Source organism: Lutra lutra, chromosome 17 (assembly GCF_902655055.1).
Source record: "Lutra lutra chromosome 17, mLutLut1.2, whole genome shotgun sequence".
Classification (NCBI taxonomy): Eukaryota; Metazoa; Chordata; class Mammalia; order Carnivora; family Mustelidae; genus Lutra; species Lutra lutra.
In genome coordinates, this window is record NC_062294.1 from 8,550,324 (window position 1) to 8,568,527 (window position 18,204).

General features: G+C 46.8%; 1 protein-coding gene across 4 annotated transcripts in view; it reads right to left on the reverse strand.

Annotated features, from left to right (window-relative positions):
- WWOX (WW domain containing oxidoreductase) overlaps positions 1 to 18,204 on the reverse strand; it is a 944,020-nt gene that overhangs the window by 37,136 nt on the left and 888,680 nt on the right. The window lies entirely within an intron of this gene.

Sequence of the window (18,204 nt, forward strand, 5' to 3'; positions counted from 1 at the left end):
ACATTATCTTTCATCTCTGAGCTTAATTTTGCACTTTCAGAATACAGGACTCTTACTACGTTCCTCACAGTGTTTTTGTGAGGTTGAAATGAGATTATGACTTTCCAGGATTCCCACACGTGTCCTCAGCAGTCACAACACACCCGTGCCCTTCCCTGTGGCCACCAGACTCCTAGAACACTGGCGAGGCAGTGGCAGTTAAATAAGTGAACTGGTTCTTCTCGCCACTGTGCTTACCTCCCAGGAATATGATAGATGCTCATTTTCCAAGAAGGTCCTGCACGATTAATGGGAAACATAATACTCAAGTTGCTAAGTGGCTCTGTGTGGCATCCCAGAATTATTTTTGAAGCGAAGCACTTAAAGATACATTAAGTACAAATTTCGAGTTTCTACTGCTTGGAGACAAAGAAAGTAAAGAGAAAAAAAATAATAATAAAGTTGGAGACGAAGTCAGCAGACTGAATTTTCTGGGTACTAACATCCTACCATCTGAGCAGAGCACTAGCTATGTAAGCACCATATCTAGCCTTAGAGTTACTTTAAAGTGGACTCGGAAGTTTTGGAGAATGGCACCTGAAAGGTTTTAATATCTAAAATAGGGGCTGGCAAACTAAAGCCCGTGGCCAAATCCAAACACTGTTTCTGCAAATAAGGTTTTATCGGAAAGCGGCCACACTTGTTCGTTTACATGCCGTCCAGGAGTTTTCTGGTGCACGCGCATGCTCAACAACAGAACTGAGTATTCTCAGGACTGACCTGCAAAACCTGAAATACGCAATGTCTGTCCCTTTATGGAAGGTTTGCCAGTCCCTGCTCTAAGATAAATATGACGGCTGAGGCTGCTCCCTAGGACTCAGAGTTAAGTGACTCTGACAAACCCTGGTCCAGATGAAGTGGGTCTTCAGCTGGTTCTAGCCCCTTCTCTCCCACTCCATCGTCCACTTTCAAATAAAAGAGCTCGTGCATTGATTAGAGGCGATAGAATTATTGGAAGCTGGAAGGAGAGGAATTTAAGGGAGCTGTAATGACACCATAAAAGCTTTGTTGAGTTGCTTTTATGAGCCCGAAGCCGCTTAGAGGAGCCTGACCCTAAGAGGTTAGCGGAAGTGTGTAAAAGGCTTGCCTTTGGGATAAATGCATATCAAAACCCATCCACGGAGGGAGAGCGGAAAAAAAAAAAAAGGAAATAAATGACAAGTACAGTACTTTAACAGGGAAAATTTCCTCCGAAAGGAAGCAAGCAATGAGGCCAGGCAGGAATAAATGGTGTAGAAATGACAGTCGCTCCTCCGTCGGGCCACAGCTGCACTCGGGGCTGATAAGATCCAGCATGTGTCAGTTGCCACGTCTCTCTTTTCACACTTCAATGTGAACTTTACAGCAAAAGGGGGACAGGAGGCAGTGAAGGGGAAAACAGTGGCTCCGAAGGACTTGTGCACAGAGTGTGAAGCCATTTCAATTTTATATTTGAGAGGACTCTGTAGGTGATCCCATGAATGCAATTATACCCACCTAATAAAAGCAACATATGCTAAGACAATTAAAAGATTTTATTATACATCTATTCATTGTATTCCATTTTCGGCAGGAGGAGCAGAGACTGATGAGAGGGAAAGGATGCATTTAGCAGGAAGGGGAGCCAAAGTCGGCCTGGAGTATGCCAGTGGGGAAATGAGTGGGCTGTGATGTGTTTTTAACATAAAGATGAATTATTAGATTACTCTTTACCAGGGGTCTTTGCGCCTTGCAGAACGCCGGCACTCTGCTTTCGCGCCTCTGTGTTATGAGAAAATGTATCTGAAGACATCACTCTACCTTTTTCAGCCCTTGGTGTTTTGGTATTCAACCATAAAATGAAGCCCCTGAACAATGCCAGAAAGAAAAAGGGCATGTCACTCGATTCGAACTTTGATGACACAACGGCAAATGGAAATCAAGTGAACGTCCTCTTATCTCTTCATTGCACATATATTTATTAGGGACCTCAGTCTATACCGGAGACTGGAGATGTAAGTGGGAGAAAACAGTCCTTTCCATGCCCGACAGAAGCTCACGGAGACAGCCTGCCAGCATCCCACCCAACACCTACTCGCATTTTGTCCTGGGCAAAGAGCTAGACCACACTTGCCAGCCTTCCCTGCAAGAGAGCCACATGGCTAGTTCCTTTCCCTGGGATGTGGCTGGGGCTGGTAAGAGACAGCCGCCCGCTGGTTATGGACAGACACTGGGAGGATGCAGGAGCAAGATGGCGGGAGCCTGGGTCCCCGTGTCACTTCGTGGAACAGAAGTGTCCCTGGCTGGGTGTACCCACTTAGGCTGTTTCGAGAGTAAGAAATACAGTTTTGGGGGTTTGAGCGATTATGCCTTTGGGGAGCTCTTTGTTTTGCAGCCTATTCTATACAATCAATAAGCTCACAAGTGTGCAAACAGTTCACGTCAGGGGCACTGCAGCGGAAACAGAAAGGAAGAAAGCAGAGGGAATGTGACAGGCGAGGTGGAGGCAGGAGGGGCACTCAGGTCACGCTGGCAGTGTAACCAAAAGCTCAGAGGTGTGAAGGGATATGGCCTGTTCACGGGGGAGTGGGGAGCAGAAGTGTGGGAGGAAGAGGTGAATCTAAGGGCACAGTGGGACCCAAGAGTGTAGGGTTCACAGGGAAATGAAGGAATCGCACAGTTAACTCCATGAAATGCTGGTGCCCGGATGCCGGGCAGGCATGCACGTTGCCTCTGCTGCTAACCATCTTTGATCAAAATCAAGGCACGTCTTCACAAGGCAGGGACACAGTTGGGTTGGATACAGCCTATGAAAGGCCACAAGTCCTAGAAACTAGGATTTCCACTCCCTGAGGTGCTTTTGAGAATGAAGAGCTCATCCAAGCCAAGTGCACGATCTCCCCGAGCATGTCCGCCTAGCGAGTAGCAGACGTAGGCTGTCACGTGATTCAGGCGAGGGGGACCAACATGACCAGAACCACAGCTTTGTGGCTGACCTGGTGGACACGCGTACCCACTGATGAAGCCCACCTGAAAAAGCGAAAGACCCACACGCAGAATTCGGGGACACTACACAGTCAGTGAAAGTGTCTGTCTTCAGGCCTCAGAGGGACGAGGTTTTGATACACTCAACAAAGGGCCACTTCAAACTTACTCGTAACGCCTAATCACTTAGAAGCAATCTAGCAATTTCCAAATGTCCTCCTTTCATTCAAGCGATGAGGACGAGGCATATCAAAAATCAGAACTGACCGATCTTTATGGGTTTTTATTGGGCTCCATACAGATTGCTCTGAACTCTGCAAAGTCGATGTGTTGGCATCGGCTGAGATCAGGGGCACGTGGGGCAGAGGGTAGAATTTGGTAGGAAACAGTTTGCCGAGTGAGAAAAAGCAAGCACGATGATGGGAGACAGTTCCAGGCAAGAATAACAATGCTTCAGGATTACCACTAAAACTGAAGGGGAGAAATGGTGCAAAATGAGAAGCATTAAGGCAAAATGGCATCTAGTAAAAGCTCAGTAAGTAAAGTCAACTTTACCCATCCCCCTCCTTTCATTCTTCTTCTAAACGATTTAGCATGAATTTTTCTGTGAATGTGAGCAAACGTATTACTTATTAACTTCCGAAATGAATCATGAGTCATTTTTGTTAATTTTCTCAGAGAGCACACCCATGTTTCACTCCACCTTGGTCCTTGGGCCGAGAGTAGAAATGCGCCAGACATCGGTACACTCATAGTCTTTAAGGATTTGCCGTGGCAGTCTGGCCCAGGTACTAATTACTGTATTTGGGAGGAAAAGACAATTTTTCAATAACTGCCTGACAGTTAAGCCAACACAGAAAAGTGCATAGCATTGACAACCCAGAGGCATTTTATACTGACGTTCAGAGCTAAGCTGAGTAACGTGTGCTTTATCTAGGGACCACAATACCTGTATTGGCGTCACTATTAACCTGCCCCTCAGAACCCTTCACTCGACAAAGCCATGGGGACTGGGACTTCACAAGACCAAGTTCAAATAAATAGCCTGGCTGTATGTGAGGCCTCCTTATAATTGCATATCTTGAAAATACCATAGATCCAACCAGTTTACAAGTTGTCACAAGATTTTTACTGGTGACACATTTTAAATTAGACTTTTTCAAATTATAAAGGCAATGCAATACATTTGCCACGTTGAAAAGTGAAAAATGTAGCCAGGTATGTAATACATCTCTACTACCTCTGCTTCTATTCATCTGTCTTTTAATACAGCTTTAGTCAGAGAATATATTCCATTTTGAACCCTACGTTAGCCATTAAGACTTGTATCACGAGTATTTTTTCCAACTCTCATTTTATTTTAGTGGCTGCCTAACTAAGTGGATCTACCGTGATTTATGGAATCATTCTCCTGCTGTTGAACCTTCAAGTTGATTCTCAAGTTTTACTGTGTGGCTTTTTTTTTTTTTTTTTTTGGTCGATTTTGAAACAGGGGAGCTTTATTTGATAGGAAATAATTTCTTCAATGGTTTTCACGACTGGGGAGTGCGAGCTGCAGTCTCTTTGTGTGTCTTTGGAGACTGACTAAGACAAGCTGAAGATGAGGTTCTGAGGCGAATAGTTCAACTATTTGCTTGGAACTGCACAGAGCTTCTGATTCCAATCTCTGCCTGTTAACTCGTTTGGGTCGTGCACCAGGACGGGTGAAAGAGACCAAGTGGGCCATCTTAATAATCAAATATTTGAACCACTGGGTTATTCAGTTGTGCCCCCAAACACACCAGGTGTTTTTGTGCATCTAAGATGGTTCATGGAGAGTTCTGTCCATCTGGAATGTGCTGCTCCCACGCCTCTCAGAAGTCCAGGAGGACAGCAGGTGGACCCAGACCGACTGGGTTCATGGACATGGGCCTGGAGACATGGGCACACATGTGTTGCAAATGTGATTAACGTGCCTTTTGTGCTGAAAGAGATTTTTCTGGGGAGAATCCTGATGTCTTTAAAACAAAATGAGATGGATTCATCAGGGCAGTCAAGTCATAATTTTATACTTCCATAGCCTTTTCCCTTTCTCTCTCTCTCTCTCTCTCTCACACACACACACACACACATACACACATACACATGAAGTCAACCATCTCTCTCAGTCTGTCTTTGCCCAGAGAGATTGCTCAGTTCTTGGGGAAGGCAAAAAGCACACACCCAAAGAAGTTCCACAAATTCTGTCATACAGCAGACATCCTGTACGTGATTCAGAGTCACTCCACCTGAGCACACGTTTGTTGATGGCCGACTCTGGGCCAGGAACTGGAGGTACAAAGAACCCCCAGGGCAGAAACACAAGGCCTTGAGGGAACTCAGGCACGGGTTGAGGAGGGCTGTGTACCCGAAGATACGTGTACCTTTGACTCTTTCTGAAGCCTGCGCTTTCTGCATTAGAGCAGCTATTTTAATGAATTAATTTAATTACACACCTACTATGTGCCAAATTCCAAGCCAGGCACTGCGGTGTACACGGTTCCTGCTACCCGCAGGCTCAATGTCAAGTGGAGAAATAGCAAAAATAAGGACATCATTAGGGCAAGCAGAGAAGTTCTTGGAGTCTACAAGTGACCACGAGGAGCCCCCTCGCATGCAGCTCCTGGCCTCTTTCTGCTACCTGGTGACAGATCACAGTCACGTGCTAAGGCAGGGGAGAGTCATGCCCTTGCCCTCCCTCCACAGGGCTCTGCAGAAGCTCAGTGCTCCTAAGAGCCAGGATGACCCGCCTGACTTGTGGCAAACTGCCAACTGCATTTGAAACCCAAGCCTATGTGTATATAAAAATTCAGGAAGCCATCTTAAAAGGATGCGCTAATTAGCTTCCTGGGATTTCAGATTTTAAAAGCTTTTGTGATCAAATTTGTTTCGGTAATTTTTTTAAAGGATTCCAAAGATTGGTTCTGCTGTCAAGACATCAGAAAACAAAAAAATGAGATAACAAACTTTATTGGAGCCCAGTGGAGTGCTTCCACTGTGAAAGGGGGGAAAACTTCCGCCGATTGGTTGATAAAAAGCAATACAGCTTTAAAAGGCTGTGATGCGTAGTGAAGAACCAGGCTCCCTTGGGTGGCTTGAGCTGACATTGAGTTGCTCTTGAACAGCATCTGTGAACCCCCTGCAGAGTCAGCACCCACTGTCAGGAGACCTGGGGGGGTGGGTACCGTTTCACTTCAATAAAGGGTTTAGGAAAGACACAAGCAAAAACAAACAAACAAATAAAACCCCCTCTCAAAAATGAGCTTTAAAATTCTGAGTAGGAAAAGGATGTGAAGGGTCACAAAAGCATGTTTCTTCTATGCTACCCTCCCTTCTTTTCATTAGGAATGAAAAAAGAGCTAATAATGGAAGGGATGCCCACAATAATTACATTTGTCCAGTGAGGGGGAATAAGTAATAACGGGGGTAGACACTGTTGTGAAAGTCTATAATCATATTACTAGAGGTGTCCTATAACTGAAAACCATTACTGAACTATCTCCTCATTGAGATAATCCCTCCCTCTGTGCAGCCCGTGAGCCTTGTCTGTGTTTTCCCAGGGGTGCACACACCCCATGCTGTAATCATCTGTGAGTCTCCCTGTCTCCAAGCTAGTCCGGGACCTCTTGAAGGAAGCTGCTGCATGGACTCCCTCCATCTCACCCTCTGCCTGCCTCGCACCAGGTCCGCAAGCAACCGTGGAGTTGACTGTTTTCCACTTCTCCTCAAGTTGGCTTCTCCAGATAGGCTAATCCTTTAGTCTTTTCCTGGAAACATTTCCCAACATTTCACATTCTTCTTCAACTGGGGAGTGTGTGGGGGGGAATATTTAGATAAGTCTGTGCATTTGCAATGGGTAGGCAAGGCGCTAATAATCGTCAACCCGTAGGAATCTGCAGAGACTTGGCCAACAACGTCAATAAAGAATCACGAGATGTCACCCCCAAACCTGAAAAGGCCTCATCTCCTGCTTACATTTCTTTAAATTAAAAAAAAAAAAAAGAAAAGAAAAAAAGGATGACCTTGCAAATTACAGCCCTATAAATTTCACTTCTAAATTTGGAAAGATACTGAAAGAGGAAAAAAAAAATCATGAAATGAGCTTGCAAAATCTTAAACGGGGCATTTACTGTAAAAGAAGAAGTAACTCCTGACTGAATAGTGAGTTCTGGGTGTTTTTTTTTTCCTTTTTTGAGTAAAAATTTTTATCTTTAGAAGATAAAGTGGAATGGAATCATGCAGTCACCGGCTTCTAGGGAAGTAATCCATAGTCACGTTTAATTTTCTCAATCAGCCATTACTTAGTGTATGAATAAAACTTGTTGACTCATGAGACTGGTACCATTTTTAACCAAAGATAAAATTAAGTGGTCATATCAGTTTGGTTGTGAGACGCTCCTTACAAGAAAATCTATCAGGAGGCAGACAAGGTGAGTGCTTTTGGAGTCACACCTGGGTCAGGTTCCAACTTTGCTACTTGCTAGCTGGGTGATCTTAGGCAAATCACTTAACCTCTCTGATACGCTATTTCCTAAACTATAGATTGAAGATACGACAACACCATCAGGATTGCAGTCAGGGTAAAATGAGATGATATTTGTAAAAAGAAACCTAGAACATTCAAGAGGGAACTGTTTCATCTGGGAAAATATGGACAGGCTGGATTACTGAGGGATATTATAGCAGCTTCCCCTGAGATGGTGGAAAATACAAAATACAAAATACAAAATACAAAATACCGTTTGTCTGAGCTGGTTTGCGCTCACATAAAATTTCCTTTTAGGAGAGGTAGTGAGGATGTCCTTAAGATTGCAGTGCCCAGCAAGAGGTCACCTCATGCTGGTCAACAGAGCCAGATTGGCTGAGCTACTTATGATGGTTGCCACGAGAAGGACTTTCTCCCCCATTTTTATTTCTGGGGGGAAAAATTTCTGGGAGAAATTTTTATTTCTCCCCCATATTATTTCTCTACCTGATCTGCTCTACAAATTTCCCTAACAGACAGCAACTTTACCAAAACCCCTCTGGCTGTGTACACTCAAGAAAGGGGTTCCGGGAAGAGAAGGGACGTCCCCAGGGTCACCAGGGGAGTTCCTGGCAAGGTTGGGCTGCAGACCAGGCCTCGGACTCTTCATCTGGGTCCTTCCAGCCACCCTGTCCACCACCTGCTGAGCAGGTCTGCCCCAGCTGTACCATGTCTTGGACACCCTGCTTTCTAGTTGTTGGCTGGGACTTGTGCAATCGTTTCTGGTTATTTGTGGGAGGCCGGAAGGGCAACCTCGAAATGGCTCTACCCCCATGCTGGATTCTGGGCTGCGGGGGCACCTCCGGCTTTAAAAGGACAGCCAGGAGGCTTTAAAGCAGATCCCAAGGAGGCTTGGAAGACCAGTTTTTGCAAAGTCCAAGAATGGTGCTCAGAGATACCCCCGGCAGCCCAGGGCAGCTCTGCTTTCATCGCGTCCCTCCAGCATGCAAATAGAGAAGTGAGATGTAGCCATGCACGTCGCTGCAGTTTCTGGCCTTTCTGGCCTTGGTCTTATGACCTAAGACTTTTTGTGCTCTCTGACACTTAACAGCTCTCAGACATGTGACACGGTGAAAACGAGCTGCCATCTAGAGTCGGGAAAACTGACAGCGGAAACTACTGCCTCCAGAAGGGAGCCTTCCGACCCATGACTTGATTCCTCCGAGTCTTGGATTCTTTGTGTTCCCCACAGGGCAAAATCCACTGACTTCCCCGAGTTGTGAGATGAGGATCAGGCAGGATTATGTTTGTGAAACAGTGAGCACGCGCCGTGCCCACGTTAATTTACGAATGCTCCGTTCTCCACAACTTTCTGGAGGGCTTAAAAGATTTCCAAAAAAAAAATCTCTGGGCTCCAATTTTTTTTTTTTTTTTTTTTAACTGTAGGCCAGTTTTCAAAGTTAAACTTTTCATATCACAAAAAAACCTTTTAACTTTTTTCAAGGGTTTCACATATAAAACATATGTTTAGTTTTGTAAAAGGTGAAGGGATTCAAGCCAGGGTAGCTGATGGGGGTGTGGAGAGACCCGTGGTGGTCTCCACTTGGTCCGAATGAGCTCTATGAGGGGACTTCTCCGGGACTCAGCTTCCCACCCTCCCACCGCCCCACTCTCCTACCCCCGCACTCCCCCACCCCCCAGCCTGAGTGTTGGCTGTGGCTGAACTTAACCCCCTCACTGAGGGGCGTGGCCGAGGGAGACAGGGGTGACCCAGAGAAGGCAGCACTGGGAGGCTCTGGGCAGCACTGGCGGAGGAAGGGTTCTGACTCCTGGGCCTCCCTGCTGTTTTCTAGGCCACCCCTCCTCCACTCTTGGGTAATCTGGAGCCGGAGAAGGGTGGGAAGGAAGGGAGGAAGACCAAAATAACAGGGACCGGATGCCTCCTGGCTATTTTGGTGGCACAAACGCAAGCCCTGTGAGTCCCTGGGGGTTGATTATAAAGTCACCTGGGAAGATGCCTTCGCTCTTTCTGCAGACCAGACTTAATGAAAAGTCTGGGGCCTCTGAAGACACCGAGAAGCATTAAGAGCAGAGATTACATGAAAAAAACGGGGCAGCCGCTGGGGGAAAACAGCTCGGTGGTTCCTCCGAAAGTTAAACTTAGAGCGGCCATTGGACCCAGTGATGCCCCTCCTAGTTATCCCCAGGAGAAAGGAAAACACATGTCCACACAGAAACTTGAACCCAAGTTCATGGCAGCACTAGTCACCACAGCCCAAAGCTGGACACCACCCAGCTGGCCCATCCACGGAGGAAAGCATAAACACAATGTGGCATATCCCTACAACGGAGTATTATCCAGTCATTAAAACAAAGACGTATCGACCTTCACCATAGCGCAGGTGAACTTGAGAGCACTATGCAAAGTCAGAGAAGTCAGACACAAAAGGTCACAAATCACAGCACTGTTTTTATACGAAATGTCCAGAATAGGCAGAGCCATACAGACTAAAAGCAGATTAGCAGGGCAGGGAAGAATGAGGAGTGATTACTTAATGGGTGTGGGGTGTTTTTCTGCGAGGAGGAGAAAGTTTGAAAGCTACAGAGAGGTGGTGGTTTACAGCATTGTAAACAGACTAAACGCCACTGAGTTGTCTATTTTATGTGTATATTTTTTATTGAGATAAGAGTTGTATTTTTTAAATGGGGGACTGTATCTTATGGGAATTTCACCTCAATTTAAAAAATATTTATGGGGAGGGGATGGGGAAGAGCAGGGATTTTAAATTCGCTGTGGCCTGAATTTGAATCCCGCTTCGGTCTCATTCAACTTGTGTAACCTTGGGGAAGTGGCTTGGGCACTCTGACCTTCAGCTCTACAGCCTTTAGGGTGGTGAGAAGGACGATCCCAGAATCCGTGAGGAATCCAGGAGACTCTGGAGGCAAAGCACCCAGCCAGGCCCCAGGGCGGGGTAGGGCCACGAGGATGTCAGCCGCCTCCCTCCGGAGCCACGGCCACACGTGCGACCTTCCTGAAAGGTGAGGGCCCACCCACACGCCCAGGTGCTGGGAATAACAGGAAAACCACAGGCCCACCCGCCGCTCGCAGATGCAATTGTGAGCAGTTTGTTCAATTTGCTTCAGAGCTTTCTTCCCTTTTTTGTTTGAATAATGGACTGAAACATTTCAGATGAAGTTGAAATGTATGTTGACTCCTCTGCCCTCAGCCCCATGTCTCTTTTGAGCAAATAAGCAAGTCTGTTAAAGCGTAAGAATGTGGGGAGAGAATTTACTCATCCAGCGGGTCTGCGGTCAGGGTCTACTAGGAGCAACGTAGGTACCACCCGACGACGTACACAGCGGGTCACGAGCTCGGGTTTAACTGGTCAGCGGCGCATGCGCAGAGGGGGCGGTCCGGCGGCGCGGCAGGAGGGCGCGTGCCCTGCTTAGCTCCCGGTGTTAGATAAAAGCAGTGGTTCGCTTTCAAACTGGGATTGCAGTTAACCAGCGCGACTCAGAAAACAAGTCCCTCCCGACGTGCTCAAGGCACTCGCTACGCAGCAACTGCGCTGTTAGGAAATTTTCAGAATACGGGCTATTGCCCAAATGGTGCGATTTTGGACTCTCAGAGATCTGCCGTGGGAATCAAATGAGATAACGTGAAAAAACGTTCGGGGGGGGGGGGGACCCGCTCAACAACGTTGCTCAGGGGCTCTCAAACAAAGGAGGGCTATATGCGCGGTGGGGTGGAGAGGAGGTAAAAGGGGAACGTGTCTGGAAACCAGTAAGGATCGAGAATACAACCTTCCAGGGGCACAATGCAATTCCAGCTTCCCAAGTCTCGGAAACCGGAGCCTGGAAAAGCCCGGGTGGAAGCGGCCAGCGTGCTGAGTTGGGAGTGGTGTGAGGAAGGAGAGGCAGAAACTCGGTGCTTTGCTTCCAGAAGTGACTAGAGTAAATCTCTTTGTAATTTCATGTTTCCCTAAAAATAAAATGATTTGTTTGCACTGTTTAAAAAAAAAAAAAAAGTCGAGCATGGGCTGTAGGTAAAGCTAGTTTGAGCTGCTGGTGATACAGTCTTTTCATAGGAGATCGCTGTACCTGAAATGTAGGTAGTTATAAAAATGGCATTAATTTGCTTAGACCGAGAGATTTTCACAGGAGAGCAAGTAGCAGAAAACATTATGAAAATGTCCGAGAGGACTGGTAATTGAGTTGATTAGTATGACCTTGGTTATGAAGGTAATAGAAGAGAGACCGGTGCTTAGACTGAGTTATAACCCTGTTCCCGGTTCGGCGACGGAGTGAGGGATGTAATTTGTTCAGGCTGACTCGGGGTAGCCAAGCCTGCCTCAGACAAAGTAATCCACTGACTAGCCGAGCTTGGCCCGCGCTTTTACCCTGACACAGTAAACAGGACAGGGTCAAATAAGAAATGATGGACTGGGCTCGTGTGCCGGAGCCCTGTGCAGAGCGAGAGGGGCAGAACCTTCCGGACTGTGGGGCCCCGAGAAGCATTAATTCACTGCCTCTGAAGTACCGAAGAGGGAAAATAATACAACTGCTCCCTCGCTGAAACGAAACAAAGCAAAACACCAACATAAAGAATAAACATCCCGAGAAGGTCTGTGCTGAATCTGCGCTGGCTCTGTTTTTCGTATTTTTTATAGGCATTTATGAAGCAATGTGCTTCTGGCCGCGGTGGGAAATTTAACTGCATTAATCATAAGAAAGGATCTTGTGTCTGGCTCCAAAGTTCACGTTCTTTCCACTGCACCTGCTTAAAATAGGCAAATTTATCTTAATCACACACACACGCACGCACGAGGTTGACCACACTAAGAAACATTCAATGGCTGTTTACAGGGTTGGTCAGTGGGTAACCCAAAGCCTTTACACTGAGTATCTGAGGTCACCAGCATTGTAACTGCTGGTACAAAAGTTCACGTCCTGGGAGCTCCATCCACTTCCATAGCTGTGGTGACCTTCTTCATCAAGCGCACTGCAGAAGCGACGGGGTGCGGAGCCTGGACACGGCGGATAGATACGTCAGCCATGGCTCTGGAGCCCACAGAGACCCTCAGGTAGGGGTTAAAAGTCCGTACACGGGGGTCTTGAACATTTCACATTTACTGTTCATAACGCACGTATATCGGATCCGAACTGGAGGGTTACACCAGGTGAATAACAACAGGTCATCCTTGTGCACACTTGGTTCCTTCTCTGGGTGTGTGTGTGTGTGTGTGTGTGCGTGCACGTGTATATTTGTATGTTTAACCAGCCTCTGATTTCAGGGCTGGGGCTCCACAAATGACAAAGGGCCCAGAATCCCTTGTCTCCTTGCCTCTGTCACCATGCTTGCTGACCCTCTAGTGAAAAGGATCTGACCACCACATGCGAGTGGAATAAATTATCGCTGACACTCCAATATTTAATTATGCAGCTGTCAGAGCGGCCCTTTTGAAATTCATTTTAATAAAGTGGGAACTTTCCCTTTCAAGGTTAGAGTGAGGGGAGTCACCTTTGGTGTCAGCCGGAGGTCTGCACCATGAGCTCTGCATTCTTGTTCCGGACGCCTGTCACTTGGCCTGATAGAAGGGCCTGATAACAGCTCTGATGCCTGGTGGCCTCCCCCCGTCCCTGCCTGAATGAACATCCTTCATTTAAACCCACAATAATGAGGACCTCAAAGTCAGAGAGGCGGGCACAAGGGCAGCCTGTAGGGGGAAAAATGGCTTCTTATGATAAAATTCACTCCATGTGGAAGCCGTAATCTAAAAGCCATCACGGACATCTCCCTGTTTTAACTGGTTAACTGGAAATATTTAACTTGGTGGAAGGGAAGGAAAAACAAAAGCAACCGTGGGGTGGGGGGAGGTCGGGGTGCCCAGACATGGCACTCCGGGGTCTCTGTGCCTCCCAAACTCGTGACAGAGACATAAAAGCACTGATTCATATTTTGCTATAAAACGACGACGACGATGACAACAAAAAGGTATCCTATTTTTTGTAGTTTGCTTTCTGGGCCGCAAAGTTGCACCGAGGAACAGCTTTTCCATGGCACACTCGATGTGTGACTGCGATCACGCCTGCCTAAAGTCTGTGTTTAGCTGACACTCCTCCGTGTTTCTAAGAAAACTATGCCTGCAGCCGCCTGGAGAGAGGGAATCCTGGGCTACAGAAAGCAGAGCCAGCTCCACATACACAGGCAGAGTGGTGCCTCCCTCCTCTCTCTCTCCCCGATTGCTCACTCTACAGTCTCTCCATTCCCCTCATTTTTATTTTCCTCCCTTTCCCCCTCTGCTCTCTTTCTTTTTCTCTCTTTAATAACATGATTAATATTTATTGATTAGTGACTCTATGCTGGGCATTGTCCAAAGTTCTTTGTGAGCTTCTCTCTTGTAGCGCTCAAAGCTACAAGATTAGGTGCCTTCATGACTGCTCCCACTTTACAGAGGAGGAAGCTGAGGCCCAGAGAGGTGAACGGCATTACTTGGGAGCACCCCGTTAGTTTCGAGCACCAGCGACCCTGGCAGTTACCCGTGTGTCGAGATTCAACTCCTCTGCTCTGCTGGGTTTCCTTGTTTTCTCTTCCTCTGACCTCTTCCTTACTGTCTCTCTCACGTTCCTCACTCCTCGATCCTTCCTCTTGTCCTGATCTCTGGCTCCTGGGTTTGTATGCACCACGTCTCTCAAGGCACAGACAGCAGCTCTGGCGGCTGTAGGCAGGGGCCCGCCTCATGGAGTCGTGTGGTCGCGCTTATCAACAAACACTGGCTTGGGAAAGAGGCCTTGTCCTGTCTGTGCGTCTGAATAAAGGGCCTGAAGAAATACTTGCATGTGACCGTCAAGAGGGGCTCTCTTCAAACCATAAGGAATAACCCAATCTGTCCATAAGCGCTTGCTCTGAGCGAGAACATTCCCTTCTCAGAGGCTGCGAAGATGGCTCATGAGATGAGGGAAGGGGAGGCAGAAGGGTAAGTGGGAGGCAGAAAGCAACCTTCGTGCTTCTACTCTGCAGCACTCTGGGGAGACCTGCTTTGCAGAAGGACAGGGAAGGCTCCCCACATTCAGCCAGGGCCTATGGCCACATCCCATAGCACGGCCTCAAGGGCAGCTGATTTGTAGGCTGTCCTTTTTCTTAACTCTTGAGCTGCTTACTATGGGACCCCTGACTGCTGAGGACATAGGCCCTGGCATGGCCTGGAGAAACTCTGAGGACCGACATGGAAGTCATAGCCCAAGGGACATGTGTTCACTTCTCCCTAGGCCTGCTCTTCACTGTGTCCTACCCCATTCTAGGGTCAACCCACAGGGCATTCCTATTTCTCAAGGGCCAGTGATAACGGAGTCGTCCGCATCCTTCCATGTTTGCCATCAAGACAGCCTATTAGGGCAACACCAATGGTACTGAGACAGCTTGAGAGTTAGTGTCCTATTTCCAGGATCCAGAAGAAGCCCCTTGGCCTGAAGGAGACCACCGAGTGATGGAGGGCATTCGTGTACCTTGCGCACATTACTTTGATCTGCAGGACATTAACCCAAAACTCACAAGGCAGGAAACTGTACTTCCAGGAAGTTAACATCTCCTTGGAGCCCCCATACCTGTCACATAGGAGGCCCTCCAAGGGGTTTATTAATGCCTCGATAAGTGAGTGATTTCTATCAGCATTTCAGTAACCCAAAGACAAGTACAAAAATAGCCCGCAGCCCGTGAAAACAACTGTGTAAAACCAGACACCTTTGCTATAGGTGGGCACTCAACAAGAGATCAGGGGATAATGTGGGGATGAGCCAATGACCAAGAATCACTGTCCCCTGGAAAAAGACACCTACAGGAGACAGGCGTACTAGTGCCTGGCTACTGCCCACTTACTGAGATACTTCGTAGACACTTTGTATGCTTTGGTTGGTCTTTCTGGATCCAGAGAGGGAAAACCAAGGATTAGAGTTTCCCACCTAAAGGGATACTTGCAAGAAAACCCAGGGAAGTGGTAGAAGGAGCATTTGTTACAGTGAACAATCTAGATATAACTTATTTTGCAACTTTTCCAATTCTGTTTCTCTTTCCCTGTTTAGCTGATGTTCGTTGGCTGTTTTACGTGCATGACTCCTGCTATGGGCTCCCCATTTTATCCTTACAATGGCCTTGGGCGGAAGGGAGGCACTATAATGAACTCTCTCTTAGAGATAAAGAAACTGAGTCTTAGCAAGATTAAAAAAAAAACTAGTTCAAGGTCATTTAGCTGGTACAGGGCACAGGGAGGATTGAAGTGAGCTTTGCTAAGCTCCAGCGGCAATGCCCTTAAACACTGTGCTGTGTTTTTACCAAATATGCTGGTACTCCTCTTTTCTTTGTATTCTGGAAGCAAATCCAGGATTGCCTCTACCTAACTTAGCAAATCTGTTTAATGAGGTCTGTGTTCAATAATACACGAAAGTTTTTTTTTTTTTTTTTTTTTTGGAAGGGGATGCGAGTGGTCCCCTCTCTCTGCAATGTTGACACAATCACAGTAATGGAAGTAGGAGTGGCGGCAGCAACGTAAGCAGCAGCCACCATTACTAAATCAGATCAGGTGCTGGGAAGTGTGCGCATACATGTGTAAGTGTATTTGTGTGTGTATGCGCGCAAGCATGTTTATATAAGCATGTGCATGGGTATGAGTGTGCGCATGTGTATGTGTGTTTGTGCATTCATGCTTATGTGCTATGTGTATGCATGGGTGTGCATATGTGTGCATTCTTGCGTGTGCATGTATGTTTACACATGCACAATATTTGTGTCAATTGGATATATGTATAGTTCATACACCCACAATTTTTCTTTTCTCTGATCTGCACTCATACAATGATTTCCGTTTCACTACTAGGTAAACCAAGGGTCAGAGAAGCTACACATCTTGCCTGGGAACGAACAGGAACTAGTTGGTGGGCCAAGCTTGGCATGCAGAGCTATCTGACCCAAAGCTACTGCTGGTGAAAGAAAAATATATATAAAAATAACCCCCCCACACAATGTTTCTACATTGCTTTAGAATTTATATAACACTTTCAAGTACATCACTTCGTTTACTCCTTATGACAATTTCATGATTAGCTGTTGCTGATATTAGCGTGGAGTGTTCCTCTGCCCCCTGTTTTCCGGAGGAGGAAGTCACGGAGCTGCAGAGAACGTGACTTGTCTAGGGGACTGCCGCTCACAGCAGGTGCAAATGGGACTAAAACCAGCCCCTCACGCTTCCACTCGTCATGTCCCATCGTGTCTACCTTCCTTAACGAGGAGCTGCTTGCCTCTCTGCTCGGTGGTGCTGTGAACCAGCCACATCCGAGTAGCGAGACGCTTCTCCTGCTGCGGTTCTCAGAACCGACCGCTTCCATCTTGAACAAACAGACCAGTTTGTGCGTTTAGGTGTTCTCCGCCTCGCGTGGCCCCCACTCCCACAGCTCCTTGCTGAGTGAATTTACACAATGTTCTGGATGCCCATTCTCTCGCTGCAAATGGGAAGAGATTTACAGAGTACCTGGCAGCAGCCACTTGTCATAGATCTTAGGTCGGAAATAATTATGGGTCAAAGTGTCTAAAGCCCAGAGCTGCCCGGGTCTGTGTCCCGATGCCGGGAGCTGGAATGCCGCAGCCCAAGACGACCGAATTCGGAGAGCAAGCGTGGCACATACCCCAAGATGACAAAAAGAGTCTAGAAGGATGGAGAGGAGAAATAAATCCTGAGTCAACTAGAAGGATTAAAAAGTCACCTACCATGAGGAGAATTTGCACTCCACAAATTTTTCTCGACTGAGTAAATCTAAAGAAATAAAACTAGATTGAGCATGCATTTAATACTGGCTGCTATCTTTTGCTCTGCTCTGCTCAGTGGCTTGTTAAATATAAAAAGATTTGCCCTGCAAGGAGACATGGGGAGAGGCAATCTCAGAAGGACCCATCAGCCACCCAGCCCCTCCTCTTTGTAGCCCAGGGGAGATGGGCAGCCCTGTTTCATTCCAGCGCCCCCGCGCCCTGGGCTTGTGTACAGGTCTTGCATGTGATCACTGGTATCCCCACCGTCTCTTAATAGAAGGTGAGATATAAAAAGCTCATTCGAGATGCCAGGAGCTTCCCTTTCTGACCCTGGCTGCCTGAGAGGCAAATTGCATTAGAAAAATGACATGCCATTCATCTCGCGAGTACTTGCAGGAACATTTAGCTAATTAAATGATTAATAAATTTAACACTGCTTTATAATTTCATTTAGCTGTGTTGGAAATCACACGGTGAGCTGCGTATGCACCGAATGAGATTAGGTGGGAGTGAGGGTTTCGGAGGCTGCCCTGGTAATTGAGATTAGTCTATTACTACAGTGACCTTTTTAACTTTTATATTCTCTTGTTAAAGCGAAATAAAATTTTATTCACTTTTAAGGAATATTTACTTAGAGAAATTTACATGAAATTAAAGAAACACCAAGCCCAGAAGCCTACTGGGGCCAGAATCCATACACTGTTTCTTTTTTAATTTTCACAGGCTCTTTAGGAAATTGTTCCTGAGCTAGCTGGAGGCAGAGTGTAGAACAGTGTGTTTTTAGACAGTTCATTCATTCATTCACACAATAAACACCCCATTCCTGATGTGTCCTAGGCATGCCTGTAGGCCCTGGTACGACCACAGTAAACAGGACCAAGGCCCCTGCTTTCCTAAAACGTGCTTATCACAGGAAAATAGAGACAAGAAGCAAATAAATAAA